This window comes from Temnothorax nylanderi, unplaced genomic scaffold (genome assembly GCF_030848795.1).
Source record: "Temnothorax nylanderi isolate EJ_2023f unplaced genomic scaffold, tnyl_v1.0 TNYL_tig0842_pilon, whole genome shotgun sequence".
NCBI classification, from domain to species: Eukaryota; Metazoa; Arthropoda; class Insecta; order Hymenoptera; family Formicidae; genus Temnothorax; species Temnothorax nylanderi.
The window spans coordinates 18,864-37,188 of record NW_027249904.1 but is presented as its reverse complement, the minus strand read 5'-3'; the positions used below and the strand labels follow the sequence as shown (position 1 = coordinate 37,188).

Genomic DNA, 18,325 nt, shown 5'->3' with positions numbered 1-18,325 from the left:
GAAACTCAGAACTTTGTTAATTTCGGAAAAATTAACTGGCGCCCAACATATTAATTAATTGCATTTTGAGCCCCGACAGCTCCGACCCAAGCCGCGTCGGGTGAAAGGGTTTGTCGTAGAAAAAATCCTGTCTCAGTGCAGACATTGAAAAGAGTTTAGTTGCATGCATCGACAATAAGCACCAAATTATGTGAGAAACAACAATCGAAGATGGACATAATCTCCAGCAGCATCCTTGGCGTGCCCGGCGTATTGCCTATAATTTTAACAAAAAAAAATTTGAACATTACTTCCTCACAATTTTCAAGTATGCAAATTATAAATTTGCACGTTGCTTAATCTACATTTTATTTCGCTCATAAAGCTTCCTCTTATGAGGAAGCCTATTTTTTTTATGTATATTCTTATGAAAAAGTACACTCAACTTTGATGGTTAACACCCAAAGTTTAGTGTTTGTCATCAAAGTTAAGTGTCAACACTTAAATTTAGATGTAGATTGAGTGTTGACCATTAAGGTTTAGGTAAGTTGTGGGTTTAATCCTCAATAATGAGTGTATATTGAGAGTTTATTCTCAATGATAAGTGTAGGTTGGGGATTAAGCCTCAATGTTTAGTGTAGGTTGGAGATTGATCCTCATCGTTGGATGTTGGTTTGGTGTTAACAGAGTGTTAACCTTTAATGTTCTATGTCGATTTAATCAGTGTCGCCATGATCCTTTTATCGTTGGGTGTCGTTTAAATGTTATTGTGTTAATCTTCGTTAAGTGTCAATTGACGACTTGGTTTTTTGGAAAAGTGTTTCAGATAAAAGTTAAAAGGTTCGAAGAGGGCCAATAGACGATCTTATTAGATTTTGGATCCAGGGTCTATATTGAGCCCAATAGAGCCTAAGTCAAATTTTTTAAATAACTCCGTAAACTATTATTTTATTGCGTATCCCCGTAGGGTTTGCAATCTAGTATCCTTGTGGCGTTTTTGCAGGGACGTACCCAACCCTATCCAACTACCATTACCGCCAGATGGGGGGGCAGCGTTTTGCTGAGAAAAATTCTCATCGGCGTAGCGGGATTCGAACCCGGTTCTCCGGATTACGAATCTGGCGCTCTACCCACTAGACCAGTCGTCTCCCCTCAAATTTTTTAAATAAAAACCCCTATTTTTTATTGTACCATCTTTCTCTATTAATTAATTTGAACAACTTTTGTTTGAAAAATTCTTTTATTTGTTTAATACTTTTTGAGATATTCAAGGAAAGCTTGGTAACTTTTTCAATATTTAGCTTGTGATATCTTGATGATCGTTTGCCAGAGAAAAAAGTGATACAGAGGACTTTTTAACTTAATTTTATTTCAAAAATGTGCTGTTGCAATAGTACTCCAATTTTTTTTAAATATTTGTGTATGCATCTTCTTGGAGTGTTTACAAATATTTAAAAAAATTGGAGTGCTATTGCAACAGCATATTCTTAAGACAAAATCAAGTCAAAAAATCCTCTATACCACTTTTTCCTCTGGCAAACAATTATCAAGATATCATAAGCTAAATATTGAAAAAGTTACCAGGTTTTCCTTGAATATCTCAAAAAGTATTAGGCAAATAAAAGAATTTTTCAAACAAAAGTTGTTCAAATTAATTAATAGAGAAAGATGGTACAATAAAAAATAGGGGTTTTCATTTAAAAAATTTGACTTAGGCCCTACCCAGCGAGAAATGACCCATCGAATCAACGTCTAATTGACGTCGAAATCATCGATATTACATCATATCGAAATAATGCTCGAAATTTGAAGCTTATTTCGATGTTTGTGCTATATGACATTTTTTTAAAGAAGAGATTATTTGTGACATACATTTATCGCGCCAGACTGTAAACAGGCAAATTATGTATTTTCTGTTAAGACATCGATATTTCATCATTTCGATATCGATTCGAAGCTATTTTGATTTGTCTGTCAAATATATAATAACATTGCCATTATATAGAATGCAATATATGAATAAAAAATTATATTGTATTGGCAGACATGGATAATGTAAATATTTTATGATTTGAGCATTATAATAATTGCGTTACAATATTAATTTTTTTAGGCTTCCATTTCCATTAAATAGTTACTTTATAACTGTAAAAGTCACAACAAAATTCCTGTTTGTAATTTGACAATTTTGAAAATTAAAATATTAGGGGAGACCGGGGCTAACTCGACACCGGGAAAAACTTGACACTAGGCTTTTTGCCAATTTAAATCTATCGTAGAAACTTGCCTTTCCTACTGTAAATGCGTCTTTATGTGCCAGTATTATCAACGGAATTTGGTAACATTCTGAGTTATAGTGTAATTTTTAACGCGACATAAGCGTTTTTGATAGTGAAAAGTAATTTTTCTGATTTCTCGAAAATGTCTACTCTTTCATCGAGCTTTACTCTTGCGAATCTACCGGTAAGTGATTTTGATGGGAAATTTGATGCTTTATACGAATCCGATAATAGTTTTTGCATATTTTCAAAATTTTTATATTTTTGGAGTAACAAAAGTAAAAAACGACGTTCGGAGCAAAGTCGCGGGGCAAAGTCGACACGCTGTTTTATTGGCTCCCAATAATAAACGATGCTTGTGATGCAGCTATATGGCCCATGACAAATGTGTGCGCACGTGTAATCGCGAATTTACTTGCATAAATTGTTTTTCAGACATGAGTTTAGATGAAAATAATTGAATGTTCAACAATTTTTGTTCTCATTATTTCCAATGATTGTTTTACTTAATTCCAAATTTTTGTACTTTCTAAATACACGATAAACAAATGTATATTTAGTTTCAGACAATAAAAAATAAGTTCCAGATCAAATTGTGTCGATCAGGCAAAGTGTCGAGTTTACCCCGGCATTTTTCAATTTGAAAATTTGTCTTCGCGTCACTTTTCCTTTCCTGGGAGCAAAACTAAGCGACGTACAGCAAAATTTCCTTAAGCAATTTTGTACCTGAAGGAACGCTCTTTAAATGTGTACCATTAAATTTGCTTGAAAATTTTAATTAATTGTTGAAAATTGTCTTTGAAAAAATTATGTCGAGTTTGCCCCGATCTCCCCTATATAATACATTTTCAGTACTACATCCGCTCATTTATTAAACAAGAAGTTAAATTAAGCAACTAATTAAATTATTAATATTAAATATTAATACAATAAGGTATTTGTATTTACATTTATCAAAATAAAAAATAAGTTCAATTATGAAAATAAATATTAATAATTGGACTTATTAAAAATTAAATAATTTGTTCAGATATTGCGCTCAAATTCTTTTCGCGTTTTACAACGCCCGATTGTTTCACATTAGATGGCGCGACGCGCAAGTAGCCACTCTCAAAGAGCCCCCGCCTCCTTCCTTACTCGTTAGGTGTCATGGCCGCACTTGGTTGCGTTTCTTTGAACGTGTCGAGTCCGTTACCTCTTTCTTGACGGATTGGTCGTTGCGGCGCGTGTTCTGGAGACCAACCGAGCGAGAGTCGGATCACCAGGGAGAGCTCACCGCCAGGAAAGGGAGAGCTGCGGCAGCTAGCGTCCGAGAGGGAGGATCGAGGCGAGGAGTCCGGTCCAGCGAGCGGGGCCGTTAAGAGATTCTCATTGGGACGCCATATTTGAAGACAGACATTAGTAAAAAAAAGTACAAGGGCCTCTGCTAGAGTTTATATTCGTCTTGAGATCTGAGAATTACTTTCATTCTTATGGCTCTGGCTTGAAATTCTAGCCCAAGAACCGATCTTATAGACATTAATACAGAGGCCCCCCTCTCTTTTCATTTTTCTTTCTTTTTTTTTTCATAATCGATATTACGTTTCAGTAAACATTTGGACTCACATTTTCAATCAGTAATCCAGACTTCTTAATTCCGTCCTGTAAGATCTGGTTTTTTATTTCAGTTAATTTATTTTCTATTCTATCTTCAGGACAGATTACTGATTTCGTTTGCTTTTATTTCAACTAATGTAAAAACTTTTTAGTTACTCTCAATTTATTTCACGTCAACATATTTTATTTTTTTGTAAAGATAACTACACATAATAAAAACAAAATTGACTTCAAAGGAACTCTCTTTCTGTCGCTCACCTATTTAAGAATTCTAGACAAACCTGCCGTGTTTGCCATTACTTTTTAAACGTAATTAAATTAAATAAAAAAATTAAATAATTAAAAATAAATATTAAAGACAGAAAGTAAAAAAGTTTTTATATATAGGCACCTATATACAGGCATTATACTAATTATAATTGTATTCAGCAGAAAGCTGCTTTGCAACTGCAGTTGTAAAATTCGTGAATTTGATTGGTGTATTACTCTTAGTTTCGGCCAAAATTAAAAGCATACACCAATCACATTCACAAATTTTACAACAATTGTAAAGTAGTTTTCTCTGCTAAACACAGCTTTTTATTACTTGCGTTATATGTATGAGCCGCCATTTGCTGCGCGTGCGCAAACAACCCGCCAACCGAGCAACGACTTGAATATTTCGTTGAGCACCGACGGCGCCAAACAGCAGTGCTGCAATTGGATATAAGTTCGTGATCGGAACTTCGGAAGGCTGTTAATAGACTAAAATAAGGTAGAGAATAACGTAAATCGCGAAAGGCTATATATTTTACAGTCTTTTACGTCTTACGTTTTTCTATGTATGCTTTACTTTATGTCCACGCTACGACAGACGTCTCGTTCTTTGTCATCAGCCGAACGCTGCCCTTGCGGCAACCCAACGCAAAATATTAACCATGTAATATTTAATTGCGGATTGTACTGTATAGTAAAGCCTCTTATTTAGTCAAATACATTGCGGAAACCTTTCCTCAATCTCCAAGAGATATTCTCCCATTTTTAAATAATCCCCCTCATCAATTCATCCGTCTTCTCCTCGCAACTTGCAAGTCTATGGATCTCCCCCCCTTAGAAAGAGCCGAAGAGTTTAATCGGAGGATCATGTTAATCGGAGACGGTGAATCGGCCCATATCTGCAGTGAGGAAATAATAATCAATATCGAGTCGAAATCGATTTATTCTGAGTAAAAAAGTCATCGAAAGTTGTGCCATAATTAAATCAATCGAAATCGATGAATATTTCAATTACTTTTCGATATACGTCGATTCGATGGGTCATTTCTCGCTGGGATATTGGGCTCAATACAGGCCCTGGATCCACAATCCAATAAGATCGTCTATTGGCCCCTTTCGAAACTTTCAACTTTTATCTGAAACACTTTTCCAATAAACCAATACTTTCTGAGATAATTGGTGGAAATAATTGGCACACGAAATAAAACCTTATTATACAGGGTGTCTCTGAATGTTTGGTACTTTTCTCATATTTAGATAGAGCGAGCCAAACTGAGTCGAAAAGTCATGTACCATTTTGCAATTTTCGCAATAGTTAATGAGTTATTAATGATTAAAAATCGCCGTATTGGCCCGGCCCACCGCCAAATCCAAGCGCGCGGCGAGATGCGGCCGCCCCGCGGTCGGCGCGCGGGCAGTTGTTTACTACAAGCGGCGATGATTACGCACGAGCAGCGCGTAACGCCGGGCCCCCGTCCTGAGCGATGATAGTTTCTCGCCTTTTTTAAATAGAAATAAAATTTTCTAACAACATAGAAAAATTTTTTGTGCGTACGTATGTACATACGTGTGTACATGCATACACAGGAAAATATCAATTGTACTGCTTAAAAAAGCGATTACTCAATTTACTTTTTTTCTTTTAGTAAGTAACGGTTGTCTTTAAGAAAGAATATTTTCTTGATAATAGTCTTAAAATGTACAAATTTTAGAAAGAGTCTTTATCATGTACTTGAAAGAAGAATTTATACTCCTTCAAAGAATAAAATTTAATAAAATTTTATCAAAGAAAAGTCAAAATAATAAATAAAGTAATATGAGGACCCTCGAGATTAAAATAGGAGAAGTCAAGGCTATGAGGGTCAGACGCAGATCACAGTGCGTAATATCAAAAATAACTGATTTATTCGTCGTTTTGATACATTACATCGATCCGTACGTTTCGGCTCAGTTTTGAGCCATCTTCAGCGGTAATTACAGAAATTAAGTTACACGTTCTCCGTACCGTATGGTGAGTTTACTGATTCAAAGTATCAGAAACATAGACCAATTGATCCATATCTGTAAATTTGTTCAATTAATGTTGAGATATTAAAAGATCCCTTAGGAAACTCACCATTCGGTCTGAAAAACGTGGAATACAGAGCCATGTACATAATGAATACTCTCTGCAAGAAGACTTGACGATCTTATCGACACGACACATGCACAGCAATGATATGAAAGGTCTTGCAAGAAGAGGCATGTCGTAGGTCAACACACCGGCGAGGATTATAACAAAGCACGATTTGACACCGTCTCAAAATGACACGGATTTTTTGCATCATGCATATGTCACGGTTTTGAGCAAATCGTAATCCATGCTCATGAACTTTGGTCGTTGGCAAATCGGGGTTTTACTATTGGTACATGCAATATTGTGACGGTGTCAAATCGTGCTTTGTTATAATCCTCGCCGGTGTGTTGACCTACGACATGCCTCTTCTTGCAAGACCTTCCATATCATTGCTGTGCATATGTCGTGTCGATAAGATCGTCAAGTCTTCTCGCAGAGAGTATTTATTATGTACATGGCTCTGTATTCCACGTTTTTCAGACCGAATGGTGAGTTTCCTAAGGGATCTTTTAATATCCCAACATTAAATGAACAAATTTACAGATATGGATCAATTGGTCTATGTTTCTGATACTTTGAATCAGTAAACTCACCATACGGTACGGAGAACGTGTAACTTAACTTCTGTAACTACCGCTGAAGATGGCTCAAAGCTGAGCCGAAACGTACGGATCGATGTAATATATCAAAACGACGAATAAATCAGTTATTTCTGATATTACGCACTGTGATCTGACCCTCATAGCCTTGACTTCTCCTATCAAAATAATTAGCAAATCGAATTTTTGTTTTAATTTTATATTCTTAACTGAAGAACTAAATAATTAAAATTTAGAATATTATGTATTTTAAGTAATATTATCAAGAAAACATTTTTTGTAAAGATCATCGTTACTTAAAAGAAGAGAAAACTGAGTAATTGGTTTTCTTAGCACTAGAATGATATTTTTTTGCGTGTGCGTATACGGCACGCCATTTTACTATTTAATACCATAATAAAAATTCTACCAAATTAAATTGATACTCAAAGAAAAGAAATTATTATTATGTCTAGACATACTTATAATTCATCGAATTATTATTAAGCTATAATTGAAAATGCAGAATTACAATTATGTCTAGACAAAATATTAATTCTGAATTTATTTTACGTTATGACATAAAAAATTTTCGGGAATTAAAATTATGTACATAATTGTAATTCCCGAATTTTACTTATGTACGCAATTTTAATACTTGAATTTCTATTATGTACACAATTGTAATTCTGGAATTACTTTTTTTTTTGGTAAGTAACGGGGTTCTTTAAGAAAGAATATTTTCTTGATAATAATGTTAAAATGTATTCATCACTTTTAGAAAAAGTCTTTATCATGTACTGGAAAAAAGAATTTATACTCCTTCAAAGAACATTATAAAATTTTATCAAAGAAAAGTCAAAATAATAAGCAAATCGAATTTTTGTTTTAATTTTATATTCTTAATTGAAGAATTAAACAATTTGAATTCAGAATATTATTTGTTTTAAGTAAAGAGAGTGATGAGTGTATTTTAAGATTATTGTCAAAAAAATATTCTTTGTGAAGATAACAGTTACTTAAAAGAAGAGAACTAAAATGGAATAATTGGTTTTTTTAGCACTAGAATGATATTTTTTGCGTGTGAATTGTCCGTACATGAATAGCAATCGCGATATAAGATCGCGAGCCAAAAAATAATTATTTTTTCTTTCTGTGGCAAGAAAATGATAGAGCGCTATCATTTCCACACACCACCTTGCGGCAGATAGCATGGCGCATTTTTTTAAGTGGTCCCCCCCCCCCAGTAGGTCTAATCCACTTTGCATGAAAATATTCTCATATTTTAATGCAAGAACTGTTCGAAGTGCCTTTTTCCAAATGATTAGGCAACCTCGACCCATCCATCTGTCCAGATATCGCGCGTCTAAAACATTTCGCGCCTGTCGCGAAAAATGCGCATTTTCCAATACGATGGGGCTCCTGCGGATTTTTCGCGAAAGGCGCGAAATGTTTTAGACGCGCGATATCCAGACAGATGGATGGGTCGAGGTTGCCTAATCATTTGGAAAAAGGCACTTCAAACAGTTCTTGCATTAAAATATGAGAATATTTTCATGCAAAGTGGATTAGACCTACTGGGGGGGGGGGGGGTACCACTTAAAAAAATGCGCCATGCTATCTGCCGCAAGGTGGTGTGTGGAAATGATAGCGCTCTATCATTTTCTTGCCACAGAAAGAAAAAATAATTATTTTTTGGCTCGCGATCTTATATCGCGATTGCTATTCATGTACGCACAATTCACACGCAAAAAATATCATTCTAGTGCTAAAAAAACCAATTATTCCATTTTAGTTCTCTTCTTTTAAGTAACTGTTATCTTCACAAAGAATATTTTTTTGACAATAATCTTAAAATACACTCATCACTCTCTTTACTTAAAACAAATAATATTCTGAATTCAAATTGTTTAATTCTTCAATTAAGAATATAAAATTAAAACAAAAATTCGATTTGCTTATTATTTTGACTTTTCTTTGATAAAATTTTATAATGTTCTTTGAAGGAGTATAAATTCTTTTTTCCAGTAAATGATAAAAACTTTTTCTAAAATTTGTGATGAATACATTTTAAGACTATTATCAAGAAAATATTCTTTCTTAAAGACAACCGTTACTTACTAAAAGAAAAAAAGTAAATTGAGTAATCGCTTTTTTAAGCAGTAGAATTGATATTTTTTTGTGTACATGTATGCATGTACACACGTATTGTACATACATACGTACGCACAAAAAATTTTTCTATGCTGTTAGAAAATTTTATTTTTATTTTAAAAAGGCGAGAAACTATCATCGCTCAGGACGGGGGTCCAGCGTTACGCGCCGCTCGTGCGTAGCCATCGCCGCTTGTAATAAACAATTGCCCGCGCGCCGATCGCGGGGCGGCCGCATCTCGCCGCGCGCTTGCATTTGGCGGTGGGCTGGGCTAATACGTCGATTTTTAATCATTAATAACTCATCAACTATTGCGAAAATTGCAAAATGGTACATGTCTTTTCGACTCAGTTTGGTCCGCTCTATCTGGATACGAGCAAAGTACCAAACATTCAGGGACACCCTGTATATATATATAAACTTTGCATAGTGTGTGGTGATGTTCTCTTTTGCGGGTATGTATTATTGGCGGAAGCAAATTGAGAACATTTAAATTTTGGGTTTATTCTCTTTGGGTGTTACTTTCATTTGAGGGTTCATATTTTTAGGGTTTATACCGTCATTTTTAAGGATTAACCATTAATTGAAGGTTAACTATCACTTGAAGGTTAACCATCATCCAAAGAAAAACCCTTAAAGTTGGGTGTGATTTCGGACCGCCAATTGAACGATTAACACCAAAAGTTGAGTGTATTTTTCCATAAGGGTAATTATTAGTACATATTTATTAATTTGATTTCCTCATAGAGAAAGCTTTATGAGCAAAATAAAATGTTGATTAAGCAACGTGCAAATTTATAATTTGCATACTTGAAAATTGTGAGGAAGTAATGTTCAAATTTATAATTTGTACACTTAAAAATTATGAGGAAGCAATGTGCAAGTTTCTACTTGCCCACTTAAAAACTATGAGGAAGCAATGTGCAAGTTTCTACTTGCACACTTAAAAACTATGAGGAAGCAATGTGCAAGTTTCTACTTGCACATTTTTTTATTGTGATAAGCTTTATTGCGACTAATATTTGTTATACTATTACAAAAATCAATTAAATAATTAATGTTTTTATTAAAATGATCCCTACTAATTGCGGATATTTCTTAATTTGTCCATTTTGTTTCATTTTTTTATTTTGTAACGTTGCACCGTGTGCCCGTCACTGGTACCGGCGGCGCGCCCCGAGTTTTTGTATCGCGCGCGTGTAACATTTGGTATAGTTACTGGTCTAGTTACCGGAGGAAGCGGCCGTACGGCCCTAATTCGGCGGGGTGGCGTTATCCGTCGACGCGGCGAAGCGCCCCAATGATAAGGGGCCGCGAATCGAAGCGGCAAGGATCGCCACTGTTGGGTCGATCGCGAGCGTGCGAGGACGTCCGGCGAGGAGTCCTGAGGGCCGAAAGTGAGCGAGGGCGGTGACCCTACGAGCGCTACCAAGGAGGAAGGATCGAGAGCCAGCGATATTGTAAACGACCTGCAATGCCGAAAGTAAGGTAACGGGGGCAGCGGGACGGTGAGTCGAGTACCGTTTCGCAGTTTTGAGAGAGAGGCGTAGGACCGCTTGAGAGTTTCCGGCCTACGCCCCGTTGTCGTGAATCCCTCGGGATTATTATCGCCTACGGGTCTGATATAGGCCGCCCGCTGATACCCCGTAAGTAGAATAACGAGATTCCGATTCTCCTCGACTCGACACTCCGGTATATGATTTTGCGTGTTAGCGTATCGACGATCGACGTCGTGGCACTTGCGAGTATTGCCGCGCGTCACGATGTTTGTGCGTGTTACGTGCGTGAGCCCCGCGGATCGACTCAACAGTCCCTCGGTAGTATTAGTTTTGCGTTCTCGGTAGTATTAGTTTTGCGTTCTCGTTAATATTAGTTTTGCGTTCTCGTTAATATTAGTTTTACGTTCTCGTTAATACTAGTTTTGCGTTCTGGTTAACATTAATTTCCGCGTATTCGTTAAAATTCGTCGGGGCGTGTTCTCGATGCGGGTATCCCTTCCGGGGCGGGCCGGCACTCCGATGCGTTAATTACCGCGCCCGATACTTAGAGTGTGAGGCGTCGGGATCCCGGGTCGGAAGTGTACATTTGAGAGTCATATTGAGAGTTATATTATCGGTCGCAATCAACGCGTGGAGTTTCGCGTATATTGAGAGCCTCACTCGCTCCGGGGTGTACCGCACGTGAGTATCACGCGCCCGCGTGAATTAGCATATCGAGGATAAACGTTTCTCGCTCGCCTATGTTTGGCGTAGAATTTTTGCGAATAATCTTTTGCGTCTATTCTTTCCTCGCGCGTCGGATAATCTGCATTGCGGGTATTATTCAATTACGAGTATTCTGTCGTTACGTGTATTATAATTGCGAGGATTCCTTCATCGCGCGTATTATTCTTTATGATTGTGAGTATTCCCTCATTGCGCGTATTATTCTTTATGATTGTGAGTACTCCTTCATTGCGCGCATTATTCTATAGTTGCGAGTATTCCTTCATTGCGCGTATCAGGCTTCGGCGTACAAGCGTTCCTGGCGTGTACTATTCTTTTGCGTACAATCCCCCGTTGCGTGTATTATTCCTTGGCGTATGCCCTCTCATTGCGGGTATAATCGTTTGCGTCTGACCGGTCCCTACGAGCGTTATAGGCCGGGGAGAATTTATCGCGCGCGCGGTTTCCCGCGGACAACCCCTGCTTGCGGATATAAGGTAGAGTCATCCTAATTGATTGTTTCATATTCAGTGTGACGGGGTAGATGTGATCCCGTGATGTATTTCCTACTCTGAGTCGGCTTGGCCATCAGAGAGCAGCTGATGGAACACATAACGTCACACTTATTTTTATCTAATAAAAGTACAAATTAAAGTAGATTAGCTAATTTATCCGTTTTGGCAGAGGACGTTTGGCGAATGCTGTTTGCTCACGTTTATTAGCGTGTTCGGTACGTGACTCCCGCGTTGGAAATATTGTCCCGCATTTCGCGTCTTTCGCCATAACGCGAAAATATCGAATCGTCCCGAGGATTATGATGCCGGAGTTACGAACATTATATTACAGTTGTCAGGACTTATATTATATTATTATTCTCTGCTATAAGACATAGGAATGATTTGTTTTGTGTCTCGTCTTCGCCTAATTACTGTCAATCCCTCCTTCGTCGGCCTTTAGCCGGACTACGACTCTCTACCGCGAAATGAGCAGCCGTCGCGAGCGGCAAGAGCAAAGTTATTCGAGTTAGAGTATTTCGAGTATTGGGAAGCAACTTCGAGTATTGAGAGAGTTTCGAATTATCCGGAGTATCTAGAGTAAAGTTAGAGGCGAGGTTCGCGTATTTAGAGTACAAGGTGGTGTGGCCTCCTCCACACCTGGCGCCCAACATATTTAGTGTTCGTATTTTGCTCTGCCAACCGCTCAGTGTATTTGTGGCGCGGTGCCGTCGCGTATAACAGCCTCGCGATAGTAAAATTTAGCGTCGCAATTTATACATTAGTTTTTTATTTTTACTTTAAAATAATTTTTTAAATATATAAAAAGTGATTTTATTACTAATTAGTGGCACAAATGAAGTTTTACAGATTTATCTACAGATGTTAGAAAATTCAGGTCAAAAATAGGTCTAAAATTTCGACTCGAGTAACATATGTTGCAATAATTAGTTGTGGCGCGCGCATTATTTAGCTATAAAAGATATAGTTTTGCAAAGACAACAATAAGTGTTTGCAAAACTTATACACAGAAAAAAATATTACCTTATTTAGAGAATATCTTTATTTTTGACATGTAAATCGATCGAAATCGAATTTGCTTTTCGCTTCGCAGACGGGTCTGCTTATATACGCGGCTGGATGTATTTTAAATGCGAGAAAACTTTTCTCGTCATGCGCCGCCTAGCGGCGTGTTGCAAACTACCGTCGACTGACAAGGAAATCTCGCAAACTCGAAAATTCTGATTTTAACTAAACTTTCCACACACGTAAGAAGGAGGGTAAAAAATGAATTTAAAAATTTTTCGTTGCTGCTTAAAACCGTTCTAAGGGGTGAAACCACTCCTCATATGTAGAGCTTTTTATTTTTCTCGATATATCTCGAAAAATATTTGAGATATCAAAAAATGTTTTATATGAAAGTTTTATGGTAAAATCTCCTCTATTCAATAACATTAATAATATTTTTAAAAAATAATTTTTTAAACAAAATTTTTATTAAAAATTAGAAAAAAATTTTTTTTTAAAATCTCATTAATGTGATTAATTAGAGATATTTTTACCATAAAACTTTTATTTGAAACATTTTTTGATATCTCAAATATTTCTCGAGATATATCGAGAAAAGTAAAAAGTCGCTCTACATATGAAGGGTGGTTTCACCCTTTAGAACCGTTTTTGGGCAGCAACAAATAATTTCTAAATTTATTTTTTTACTCCCCTCCCCCCCTTACATGTGTAGAAAGTTTCATTAAAATTAGAGTTTTCGAGTTTGTGAGGTTCTCCTGTGATAGAAACATATCAATTAGCTGAGATAGCTAATTGTATGTTGCTAAATGAAATGATCGTGTTAGTTACAGCAGCAAACACAGTTGCAGCAAACTATGATTAGCTGCGGTAAAGAATAATTTTTTTCCGTGTGGATTTCTCATTAAAACGATTAATAATTTGTAATATTTAAATTATTATATAATATTAATTATATATATCAGTTAATAATATTATAAAATTTATGTAATAATACTTTTTCTTATAAACAGTAAAAATCTGTTAATAAGAATAAATATTGTAAAATAAATTTTATAATATTGATTGATACACAATATTATATGAAATTATACAATATTTTTTAATTGTAGCATACAACTCACAGAATTGTGAGTAAGAAAATAATGTGGCGTGTATGCAAAATATCTTTGACGAGATTCTTATTAATTTTTTTGGGGGTTATTCCTGAGGTAAGGGAAATTTAGGTGCCTTCTGCACAAAAAAAACATTTTTATTTAAAAAATATCTTTATTTTTTATATAAATCTTAAAATGCGATTATAAACCGTTAAACAAAAATTTATACTTGCATCAAAGCATTATATATAATTCATAATAAAGAAAAATATATTTTTATTATTCAAAATAATTTTTTAAATTAATGGAAAGGAAAAAATATTGAATAGAGAATAACAGTTTCAAAGAATATTCATATTACTCTTATTCTTTTCTATCAAACGGATTATTAATCTTTGCGGATCTTTAATCTTTAAACTTCTTTTTAATCAAGGAAACCTTCCTTTTAAGCGAGGATATATTTCCTCTTAATCGTCAACTTAATGGGAAACACTTAAACGAGGAATCGAACCTAGGACCTTTTAATTATCTAACCATCCACGCTAGCGTTATCCCTTATTGATACTTATTGATTAATACAGATAGGCTAATCATCTGGAAAAGAAAGCATTTTATAAAACAATGTTATAAAATAACTATTCATGTAAACAGAATAATAACTCTTACCAATTTCAACATCTTCTTCTTCATTTTCATAGTTGAAATTGATTTCACCTTCCTCTTCGGAATCACCAGTAGCATCGGAATATTGTTGCTTTTTTTGCAACTTCTGATATTTTCTTTTATTAAATGCCATTTTATTAATAAAGTTAATATAAGCTTTTTTCTCAACTATTTTCGGTGAACTGCAGTTATTAACCCATTCTAGCACAAAAAACAAAAATATGCACTTACGTATTACAGTCGATATAGTCAATATTAATTTTAAAAAATATTAATTTTAAATAATGATATTTACCAAATAGTCCATTAAATAGTTGCCGGGCGATAGGCGGACGGTTACCTCTCTTGCCTGTAGCTGAATAATTGGCAATGTTGGAACTATAAACTTCAAGAAAAGTTTCCCGGACCAATACTTTCCAATTACCATCTATTTCATATTTCATCTTAATATATGCTTTCTTTGATTTAGATAAATAAAATCCACAATTTGTTGATATTTCTTCCTGCAAAGTCATACAAAATATCCTACTTTATACAGAGAACTTGATAAAATATAATTAAAAATTTTTTTTCAATTATAAAAAAAAGTTTTTTAATAACTTTACTTAAATAACTTTACTTAAACTTATAAAGAAACTATAAGTTTGTACCTTATTATCAGCACCTTTGAAATAATCACTTGATATCTAAAAAATTTAACAATAACAGTATGTATGATGACATATGAATTTAAATTATGGTTTTGATATACATTACCAAAAATGTTTTTTTAGTTTCTATATCCATTTTGTTTTGTTCTGTATAAGCTATCTTCATCATAGTTACTAACCGTTCTACTACCTCGATATCTCTTTTTGTGACTGCATCAAATAAACAACAGTATAATATCATCTTTATATAATTTATACATAGTATAAATAGGATATATATGAGAGAGACAAAATATATATTTTTCACTAACCTGTCCATGAAAAAAGTGTTGACAAATTCTGTGTATTTGATAGTTCAGAACTGTTTGATGGTTCAGAAGTGTTTGGTGGTTCAACAGTATTAGATGGTTCAAAAGTGTTAGATGCTTCAGAATTCATTGCGGATGGTATAGTACCATCATTTCTTGAATCAGTGATTGCATTGCGTGTATGTGAATTATGACATGATGGTAATGATGCTCTCTCTACATCCATTATATGTGTGCCATTATATGTATTTGATGACATTTCTTGATTTAAAACTGTATTATATTGTTGCGCTCGTCCGCGCGTTCGCTGCACTCACACACTCTCACTCGCGAACGCGGCGCGCGATCCCGTTGCCGGGAATAAAGACTCTCTCAAATAGAAAGGAACTCGTTTAATGGGTATTAGCGAATACAACGAAGGGCTCGTGAACACGTCTGTTCGACACGAAGGCCCAGCGAAGAATCTGACAGACGGCATAAATAAACAAACAAACGCAACAGCTCGTCGTCAAGGCTCGACGTCACGCAGCGCTTCGCGACTGCCTTTCGGGCCTCTACCGGGCGTCTCGGCACGGGCGCAACACTGCCCCCCCTCTTCCTAGATTGTCGTCCCGACAATCAAAGGGGAGCAGCGCCCAGACGAGTACAGCTTCTTGCCGCCACGTCCTTCTCCTCAGAATCGACCTCTGGGAAGAGCTGGCCAGACTCTCCCAAGTCGTCTTCAGGAGGGCCGTCCGCACTGTCTCGCCCTCGAGTCCTCCGGTACTCCGAAATGTCGTCCTCTTCCTCGACCGCCGCTCTCCCGCAAAATCTTCGGACAAGGGGGGGGAAACTTCCCGTGGACCCTGCACCCCGTAGGGCTCCCCAGGTCCCCGCCCGGCATTCGCCCTATGGCCCACGGGAAAACCACGGGTCAAAAACCGTGGGCAGGCGGTCCACTTCGGATTGGGAGTTTCGGCTGTTGAACTGCCTCACATGGAGATTCCTACACGTGCCGTCAATTTCCTCTAAAACAAAAAGTCATACAACACACAGAAACACAGAACAACATAACACTTTAAAGATTAAAAAGAATCAATCACAAAACTTTTTTAAATAAACACTTTTATTTATAATCTGTCCAAACAAAATTTACTGCAAAACCGGGCTCCGTTCTAGTCTAACCTTCCCCCTACTAACTTCCTTTCAGAATATAAAGCTAGCCTGTCCGAATGGACAACCTTTCTTTTATGTTTGGGAGACCTTTGGATGCAATATACCACGTCACTCAATTTCTTCACTATGCAAAAGGGCCCCTCCCAGTTGCTTTGCAATTTTGGGGCTTTTCCCTTAGTTCTGCGAGGATTGTAGAACCAAACTTTCTGCCCTTCTTCAAAAAGAATTCGCCTAGCTCCACGATCAAACCAGGCCTTCACCCGGGAAGATTTAACATCCATACGCTCTCTCACTATAGAATGGATTTCTTCAAATTTTGACTTCAAATTTCTAACGAAGCTTCCCATTGACTGCGCCTCCTCCTCATAAAGCCTTGGAGGACCTCCCTGTAACAAATCTAAGGGTAACTTCAAATCTCGAGCAAAACATAATTCCGCAGGAGTAAAGCCAGTTGTCTCATGTTTTGAAGACCTATAAGCTAACAAAAACATGGGAACCCACCGATCCCAATCCTTTTGACTATCAGAAACAAACTTTGCCAGATAGTTAGTAATAGTCTGGTGTTGTCGCTCTACTTGTCCATCCGATTGAGGATGTAAGGCAGTAGTTCTCGTTTTTTTAATCCCAAGAAGATCCATTAACTCTGCGAACAACTTCGACTCAAAGTTCTTTCCTTGATCGGTATGCACTTCCAAGGGAACTCCATACCTAGAGACAAATTGATTTACGAAGATCTCCGCCACAGTTTTAGCTCTTATATTTTTCAGAGGAAATGCTTCCACCCATTTGGTGAAACAATCTACAATGACAAGGAGATATCTGTTTCCGAAATTGGTTGTAGGGAGGGGGCCAAGAACATCCATTTGAATTCTCGCAAATGGTGCCCCAACATTGTAGATTTGTAAAGGGGATTTCCCTTTCCCAGAGGGACCTCTTTTAGAGACGCAGACTTCACATGACCTGCACCAATCTTCAACATCCTGCTTACAAGTTGCCCAATAAAAGCGCTTCCGAACTTTTTCCAAGGTTTTATTAATTCCAAAATGCCCACCTGAAGAAGAATCGTGGGCTTCTTCGAGAATTTCTTTGACCCGACTTCGAGGAGCAACAAGCTGAAGAAAGCTTGTTTTCAGACTTGGAGCCTCCCACCTTTTATAAAGAATTCCTTCTGTTAGAATTAGCGCATCCCAATGCGACCAATAAATTTGAGCAGAAACATTCCTATCAGGGATCTCATAACGCGGAGGACGGATTCCAGCTTGCTTACCCCGAAGGATAAAAGCTATTCCCTCGTCCTCCCCTTGTTCCTTACGCCAAGTTTCCAAATTCTCTCCCTGTAAAATTAATCGAGCAATCGTTTTATCCAATTCCTCCGTTGACTTCTTCTCAATTTTGGCACAATAATTACAATCGGACTTCTCACATTGTCGTCTGGACAATCCATCAGCATTTTTATGTGATAGCCCCTTCCGATGCACAATCTCAAATTCATACTCTTGGAGTCTTTCCAGCCAGCGTGCCAGCTGTCCCTCTAAATCTCTGAAGGACATAAGCCACTTCAAAGAAACGTGATCTGTACGAATTAAAAATTTCCGTCCTAAAAGATAGTGGCGGAAAAATTTTATTGAGTCTACTGCTGCTAAGAGTTCTCGCCGAGTAACGCAATAGTTTCTCTCAGCTTTATTGAGAACCCGACTAAAAAAAGCTATGACTCTCTCTTCTCCCTCCTGTTTCTGCGATAACACCGCGCCAATACCGATATTCGAAGCAT

The 18,325-nt window shown here is 36.7% G+C and overlaps 1 long non-coding RNA gene across 1 annotated transcript; it reads right to left on the bottom strand.

The window, feature by feature from the left end:
• Nucleotides 1-15,776: 15,776 nt before the first annotated feature.
• Nucleotides 15,777-17,793, bottom strand: LOC139785608 (uncharacterized). The gene is made up of 2 exons (XR_011722007.1): nucleotides 17,056-17,793; nucleotides 15,777-16,940 (listed from the first exon to the last, which is right to left on the bottom strand). It is a non-coding gene; the product is annotated as an uncharacterized lncRNA (long non-coding RNA).
• Between the last annotated feature and the right edge of the window lie 532 nt (nucleotides 17,794-18,325).